This window comes from Argiope bruennichi, chromosome 6 (assembly GCF_947563725.1).
Source record: "Argiope bruennichi chromosome 6, qqArgBrue1.1, whole genome shotgun sequence".
Lineage (NCBI taxonomy): Eukaryota > Metazoa > Arthropoda > Arachnida > Araneae > Araneidae > Argiope > Argiope bruennichi.
Genome location: NC_079156.1, coordinates 65354766 through 65363907, shown reverse-complemented (window position 1 = coordinate 65363907; position 9142 = coordinate 65354766). Strand labels below are relative to the sequence as shown.

General features: G+C 30.9%; 1 non-coding gene across 1 annotated transcript; it reads right to left on the bottom strand.

The window, feature by feature from the left end:
• Positions 1–7866: 7866 nt before the first annotated feature.
• Trnay-gua (transfer RNA tyrosine (anticodon GUA)) lies at positions 7867–7955 on the bottom strand. Its single transcript is given in 2 exon segments — positions 7867–7902; positions 7919–7955. It is a non-coding gene; the product is annotated as a tRNA-Tyr (tRNA).
• Positions 7956–9142: the final 1187 nt, after the last annotated feature.

Below are 9142 nucleotides of genomic sequence, written 5' to 3'. Positions count from 1 at the left end.
CTGTTCATGTTACGTCATAATGCATGATAGTTACATGACAAATCTAACTGCGCATGCTACTAAATATAGATTTTTATCATTTAGAACGAATAAATTTGCCCAAGATCTTAATCCTTATTTATATTTTTTTGCAATTTTTCGAGCTAGAAAAATTATGTTACAATTCAGCCTTGAACGAATTGCGAGAATCTTTCTTGTGATAGTATCCTCATAACGAAATCTCGGAATAAGGACCAGAGACTTGTATGCTCGAAACTGGTTAAACTTAAAATCTGAATAAGTGAACATGATGTACCCTAAATTTCATGTCGAAATCAGATGTTCTTCTCTGATATAGAGATGCATAATCCACGATTTTTCAATAACAAATAATTTTGCTATTATTACTTTTAAATATTTGTTCCAAATATCTGTTATTTCAAACATATTATTAATTAAAAATTATTACTTAGTATTAAATATAAAATTTATTCATTGTAATTAATACTTAATTTACAAATTTAGGTAACGAGTGATTGAATTAATTTATCTATTTCAGCTTACTTCTTAAATTTGATTTTTTTTCAAAACTCTTTATTTAATTTCTTTATTGGAATAAACCATTTTCTGAAAAATTTGAATTAAATATATATGTCATTTCTTTAAAATATTTACTTTAGTTCTATATTCTACCAATAGATGGCGCCAGCAATAAACAAAATATATGCAATAAAAGTCATGTCACAAGCAATAAAAATTATCTTTGTGGAATAGTGCATCGTCAAATGCGAATATCGGAAAGTCAAGGTCACTCCCATGAGGTGGAGCGGCGATTTCACACTTTCCAGTGAAGTCACCGCTCCGATAAATTTCAGTGATGTGCAATTCAATGATACAATAATTCCAAGAATAACCGGTCCGTTCACGTTTCAACCCATTCACATATTTCTCCTTTTTCTGTTTTGTTCGAGGGCTTCCCTTGGACAGATCGAATTAATTGTTATTTTCTATCGTGATCCAAGACCTGTAATCAAAATATCACCAGTAAGATCGTATCAAGGATTTGATACCCCTCTTTGGAAAGTATTGATCACTGGTATTTGTGACTTTTTGATATTGGTTACGTAATACCCGCTCGTAAAATATTCGTCATCCCTATAGCATGGTAATTTGAATGGAGAAGAAGAAAGGTAAAAAGCGAGCTGCAAATTAAGGTACTGGCACGTGCCTCCTTTTTAACGCGCTTTCTCGATATCTCCTCTATCTTGTTCTAAAAGGTTGATAGGTCAACATTCGGACAGTGAGAATTTGTTCCTCCTCCACCCCATTTATCATTTTCTCTACCGGATGGAGGTGGAGGGGGGGTAATGACTCTGATGTCGTTCTCCTCATCCAAATACGTCTCATATTAGAAGGCTCATTCCAAAATAGCCTTAGTATTCTTTCAAAACAGATAATAAATTAAACCAAACTATTGTGATGGGAAAGCGAGATGTATTGTCTTATAAAAAGGTTTTTCAAGTTTTCATTCAATAATCTTGAGACATTGCAAACTCATATTATAAAAATCCGAAGATTTTTTTTAGCTTACATCAAATTATATACGGTGCTCTATTATGTCTAGCTATAAAGAAAAAAAAATGCATTATCTCACATTTTTAAAGCCTGAAGTCTGATTACTTTTTTTAGAATTAGATTTAAAATATTTTTGAAATACAGAAAAAAATGAATATGGTATTTAAAAAACTTTAGAAGATCTATTACTATAATTTTGGTTTTTATATTACCCACTAGATGTCAGCACCAAATGCGATTATTGTGGTTCAAAATTATATAAAGTGATGATAATTTTAAATTCACCACTTAATCATTTACAGAAATATCTTTTTTTAACTTAATAAAAAAAACGATATTTGCAGATACACTGCAGAAATTAAAATTCTTTGAAAAAATATCTTTTCAGAATTGCAAAAATTTCCGAAATAACGTAAAGCTATTATTTCCTCCCGTAAATTTCTTCTTGAGAAAATTCGTTATTTTAATTCTCGAAAAAATTCTAATGAATGAAGATAAGACAAAAATTGATATAATCTCATAACCCATTTAGAGTTCTGAAGCAAATTTTCTGAGGGCTGTTATAAATAAGAACTAACTGTATTTTTTTTTAACAAGCAACTAAATGTATGTAATTGATCTGATATATATGATTTCAAGATTTAGCAATTTTTTTAATTTTGAATTTTTAAAAAAGTGATAGAGAATAAAATGGAGATAGAAATAATAAAATGAGGGGATGGATGATGTATTCGAACTTAAAAGGTGTACCTACAGCTTATCATGGAAATTATTTTCCATAAAAAAAATATTTTTTTAAACTTTTGGAACAAACAATTCAAGAATTACAAAACATAAAAAAAGTACTGGGCATAGAGACAACGCAAGACTTGACACTTAAAATTATTTAAATAAAAAAAAATGGAATTATATGTTTGAAAAAAATTGCTTATGTAATGCAAAAAATATAAGCAAAATAATTAGAATATTCCAAATTTGACGACTTTTTTTTTTTTTGATTTTTTTATAAGTAACATAGAACATGACCATATTCGAGAAAAGAATGAGTTAACTGTAACCTATCAAAATGATTTAACGAACGAACTTGGTAAAAAAATGTACTATTTCAAACAATTTTCGAGTGCACTTGAACAAAAAATAAAGGCTCATAATGCTGCTTAAATATTCTTAAAACTAATTCTTGAAAAATAATTATTTTAAGTATTTTTCTTAACTACTAATACATCTGGAGGAACATCGTGTAATATCGATAAAAGAGGAAGGAATTACTGGAGAAACTCTTCAATAGAAGATTTTCTAATGTGACATACTTTTTTTCTACCTCTAAAATTATTCAAAGTGTTGAATTCGTTGATATGTTTAAAGAGCATGCTGCTTTAAAATCACATCGAGCTGAACTATAAGTTGAACTCTATAAATTAATTGTTTATTTACAAAAGATCTGAGTAATAATTAGTCATTTATATGATTATGTTACATTTCATTTATAATAATTTTTTAATATTATATCTGCTTGAAGCTTGTAACGCACAGCTTAGTTCAGCACTAGCTTCACTCCGTCGCCGCTCCGCTTATCTCTGGAAAGCCAGTTCTTTATCGTCGATTCCGACTAATCTCTCCGATCTGGTTCACGACGACTCTTCACCGTCGATCCCGACAGCTCTTCTCTGTCACTCCCGACTACTACTCAATTCACCGCCACTCCCCGGCAGCTGCAGCTCTTTTTATAGGTCTTAGGAGTCGGGGCTAGAAGCCTCTCAACCAATCAGGAACGTTCGAGGCGTATCTCCGTTCCTGCTGGACGGATCGGGAAAATTCTCGATGTTTCGGGTATAATCTATTTTGGCGCCAAAGTCGCCAAATTTGTCGCTAAGTCTCCAAATGATCGCCAAGTTTGTCGCCAAGCTCTGGGACCTCCTATGGAATCAGCTATGCTGGGAAGCCGCATCACAGATTCGTAAAAATATTATTTAAATATGTATGTAGCTTTTGAAGAAAAAGCATCCTTTGATGTAAATTGTAGGATTTATTTACAAAACCTAAGATTGTTTTAGAGAAAAAATGTTACAAATTTCATTAATTTTCCTTTGTAACATCACATGTATAACGTATATTAGAGTGTAATTAATTATTATCTAAGAATTATATTCAAAAATAAAATTTTTGGGTGTAATATATGAAATTATTATGAAAATTTGGAATTTTTTTCAAAAATATTTACATTAAACAATTACAGATTCCCTTCCAGAGCATTCAATATGAAATCGATAATTCATTGCATAACATCTACATAACATAAAGAGCACTAATTTTAAATTTCATTAAGATATCTTGATTATTTTATAAGATATAACAATACTTGTACAGTAGATTTATGAAAAACTCGTTCTTCAGAAAAGGCATTTAAAGTTTTTAAATACATATAAATAAGCATTATTTACATGTCAATAGTCTAATGTAACTTGGCTTCTAATTGGCATAGGAACAAAATAATGATATCAGAAAAAAGTAAATTTGGCATGGTACGTGAGGAGTAATGCTACACACGCCGACCTGAAAATTGATAAAATTGAATTTTACGTCCAGATACAACTAGAACCGCTTCAAATAAATCAAAAATCACCCTAACATTTTTTTTGTTGTTGTTGTTGTTTCTTATGGCACTTCCCATGGACAAGCCTGCTACTGTTTTTAAGCCGGTGGGGGAGCGTCTCTTGTTTTTATAGTAGCGCCATCTAGGGTCAAGAGAACGACTTAGCTATACACACGTCACAACCCTGTTTACTGGGCGGGCTTCATTCACTCATCCATAGATCGTAATTTAGACCTGAATCAGAGAACGATCACCCCTAATCCAGTATCCTCAGAATAACACTTTTTATTTCTACTTATTGAGTTCAAAATTTGATGTAGATTTATAATTTTGGTCACAAAACTGTGATTCTAGGCTTTTTTTTTTTTTTTTTTTTTTTTTTTTTTTAGTTGTTGCTTGTTTGAATTATTGTGTTCCTAAATGCGAATATACAGTTCGACAGATGATCAACGTGTTGAAGGGTTTGCTCCATATACAGATAATATTATACAGATCATTAATTCGTAAAATAAAACAACATGCTCTATTTCAACAATCCAGACTCGTGAGCTTTCGAATTGTATTATCTTTATTGAAATAATCTGAGGAACATTGATTTCATCCCAATTTTAATTGAAAGCCATCATTTTGATTTAATGAGAACATATTGATGAATCCAAGTTGCTGACGTTTTGAGTTTTCATATTTATAGACCTAGTTCCATTTTTTAAGGACTCGGAAAGGGCCGCATTGTAGATACTTATTAAAATCTTGAGACTATATTTATAGACGGTTTTAATAATTTCTGTTTGTGCAATAAAAACCAAAAATTTGGTCGATATTCAACATTTTCAACATACATTGTCCTTAAAAGCTAATTCTGTGCATGAAAGTTAAGACTGTTTCCAATAAACTTAACTTTTTTAAATGACTTCTACGAGTATTATTTGCGTGTTGTTTCTCTCTAGAGGACACAATTTGTTTAGAAGTTTACACAAACTTTTTTGAGCAACTCTAAAACATGTATTTTTGTGTTATAATATCACAAAGCATTCTTTATTTTACAAGTGAAAATGATAACGTCCGGATGTCTCACAACAGCCTTGTTCTATTCAAGTCAAACGAATGTTTAATGCACATATGTTTTCCAATTAAGAATAGTGCTTTTTTTTTTCTTTTTTACTAAGTGAAAAAAAAATAGTGTTAGTTATTTAGATCAAGCCTGGGTGGCATTAAGAAAGGCAAATATAATTAGAAAGTATTTTGGACGATATTTTTATTTTCTCAAAGGAAAAATATTGTAATTGTTAAAAAATTTGAACTCGTGATTTTGGCGAGTCCTACATTTCAGACTTTCCCGAACAATTTTTTATAACTATGTCTGCATGTCTGTGAACACAACAGCTCTACAAGCCAGTTCAATTCAAATTTTTACACAGATCTAATATTCTAAAGACAAAATCATATAGACAGATTTCATCCATCTAGCACTTAGCGTTCTTGGATTTACATACCCACATGTATCCATGTCATGTACGATATCGTTGCTATACAATTAGGAGTGTACTTTAAATTAAAAACTTCAAAGGGTCTCAAACCTCCAATCCGAAACATCTATAATATGATGCTCTTTTGGATTGAATTACTTGGAACAATCTTAATTTTTTTTAATTGACTGGTAATTGCATTGTAATGGCAAGTTGCTCATAAAAATTGTATTCAATATTGTATGTAATGTATGTAATGAGTGTTAGTACAAATCTAATAATTAAAGCAATGAAAAACATTGTTGTAAAATGAATTTAAAAATACTTTTAAAAATCTATTAAAATTAGAAAAATATTATATCAGAATGAAATTGATATCAATGGAAAGCTTTTTGTGTTGATAATTTTCTAAAATATTACTCAAATGTAAACTTTTATAAAGAGAGATAAATTATTATTAATTATTACGAGTAAAAACAATAAACGTTGCAGATCTCCAATTTTTTTTTTTTTTAAGTTTTTATTGAGCGAAGAATTGAATGTAAAAAATATAAATGAGCAATGCGTAATAATTAAAGTTCAATTTCAAAATAGGAAAACTAAGCGTCATTGGAAATTTCACAGCTGTTTTCATTCTAAACTTAAATAGTTGGTGCTAAGTTTGCATAGATGACCCAAATTCCAATCTTAGGAGGCGACGTGAAAATAAAATGTTAATATGCTTATGACATTTTTTAACAATAGCTATAATAAGAAAACGGAGAAACAATATCATGCTCAGGAACTGTTTACATTTTACAAGTTACGACACTTAGAACAGAAAAAAAATCATATTACAATCACGATGCAATAAGAGTGAGAATAAATCCTTATCGAAGGCTCTGTTACGTAAGCATGTTGCCCCGCCTCTCACTTGTAACGCCCTCTAGCGGTATATGTAAAAAACTATCAGTCTTTGTAACATCATCGACGAAGCAGCAAGCTGAAAGGCAAGGCTCAAACCAAATCCCGAAAGCGGAGAAACAAAATCTTCAAAATACAAAAAAGGTCCGTCATCATTATCGAACCTCTCCAGGCTCTTCGGCAATGAGGAAGTGCAAGAGTACTTTTTCTCCAACCCAACTTCCAAAACCATATATTTTTTTATTGATTTTAATTTTCTATACAAAGCCATTTTTAAATAAAAAGTATTTCGAAAAAAACTGAAATTACAAAATATTTTATTCCCGGTCATTTTCAAAAAAAAAAAAATGTTTTCAATATCTCGCATATCAAAAAAATAAAATAAATCTTGAACACAATCCAAATACTCTAATAGTACAAGATTTGCAAGAGTTGTTGATTTCAGAATCAGTCAATAAATTAAAAAGTCAATCAGCTGAGGGGAAAAGTGAACCACTCTGCTCTGTAAGTAACTTGAAAACACGAAAAAAAAAAAAATGTTCTGAAACTTAAAATGCGTTACTTTACCTTTTTTTTTTATGTCCGAATGTATCGCATTTCTTAACCAAAAGAAAGTAGAAAATCATCAATGAAAGTACCAAAAAGAAAGAATCTCGAAGGAATAAACCTCCCTAAAGTTGCAGAACCCCTATGTAATTGCTCTTTTATCTACCTGATAATCCGAGCCAGAATCACACTTTGCTGCGCCACACAGGTGCAAAAGCCAGATTGATTAAGTTGCTCCAGACGAATTATGAAAATTAATTAAAGGCGGTTCCGTACTTCAACAAATCAGAACTGACATTCATGTTCAAAACAGGGCAAGTTTCATGGATGATAAAATGTTTAAATTAGGATAAAAATTGTTGTTTAATAAAATTTTAAACTGATAGGATAGCAATATGAGAAGGATATACATGCCTCGGGCACAAATCGCCAACTTCACTGTAAAAACTAAAAGCTAGAGCATTTATTATTTCACTTGTTAAACCTAAATATGAGGGGGAAAATGGGAAAAAAACTAACAAGGGCCTTTGCTGTCATTTTTCTTCTCTGTTCGACAAAAAATTGAACAGGCAAAAAAAAAAAAAAAATCTTTAAGCGTCTTGAGTAGTTTTAATAACTTTTTCAAATAGTTCGCATTTGCTATTTATAGTTTCTTCAATCACGAAAATATATTTGCCCTCAAGGAATTAAATTTCCGAATGAAAATTTGCTTAATAATGAATTCTAAAAAATTAAGACGGTAAAAAGTTTTATTTCTATTTTTATATACTAATAATATACTCGGAATTATATAAAAAAATAACATCCGTCGAGCCGGAGTCGAACCAGCGACCTATGGATATCTGCTATTCACTACCTACAGTCCACCGCTCTGCCAACTGAGCTATCGACGGTCGTTTGGAGAGGTATAAACAAGTTTAAAACCAACTTGAAAATCGGGGTCAAAGAAATGTGGTTGTATCAGTTGCTTGATCCCCTTTTAAAGCGTTATTATTCCAGATTCTTCCGTTTGTGGGATCTTGAAATTAAAAGTTAGGACTTGATATTTCTGAATAAACCACGTGTGGCTAAAAAAATATATGAAGCATAATTTCTTTTCCCTCTTTTTTTTTCTCCTCCCCCCCCCGGCAGGAAGCAAAAATTATCTAATTAAAAATTAAGCAAAGGAAAGCTGTCTCTACGAAGCTTTCTTTTGTAAATTTTGTCTGAGCACATTGAATTTTGGCCTTAAAAAAAGTAATGAATGCCACGAGTGTTCAGATGATATTTTGGGGATTTCTGTGTCAAATTTTAGTATCAATCGTTTGAGAAGAACGTGTCTAAAACACAAATTCGAATTTTGAATACTGCTAATGTAGGCCAAGAATTAATTCCCAAGGAGGACACGATAGATTCAATGCAAAGGTTCAATTCACGTCAAAAGTTAATATTTCATAATTACTGTACGCCAATGATAGGTAAGGTGTTCTCTGGCATGACAAAGAGAGTATAAGGGAAGAATTTGGGGCAATCACCGCTGGATTTTCAACCGAATAAAATAAAGATTTTGATACGCAATACAATTTTAAAACAAGAAAGTATATCAAATTTAATTTATCAAGGCATTTTTTTAAGTTATTGCCTTTACGTGCATGCGATAGCACAGATTGGTCAATCCTTTGGTCGATTTGATTCAAAATTTGATGAAGATGCGGAAAAGGGATTCTAATTTTTATTTGTCCAGATTTTTACTTTTTTAGTTATTGCATTCACTTGTACTCGGTAGCCGGACAAACAGGCTTTCAATGAATAAATTTCGTTCAAAATTTGAAAGCAATTTACAAATTCGGTGTAAAGACCTCATACCAAATTTCATCCATATAGATTAAAGGATTTTTGAATCATCGTGTTTGTAAAGACAGAAGAACGCAATTACAAAAATGTGTTTTTTAGATTCAGCATATTAGAGATTCGAAGAAATCCCGGGGTCGACTTTTTTGACTATTACAATACTCTTTCTTTGCATGGTTTGTAAACGAAAAGATAAAAAGACATAAAATTGGTTTCAAAATACCTTTTAAGTAAATAGGTAGCATTACTA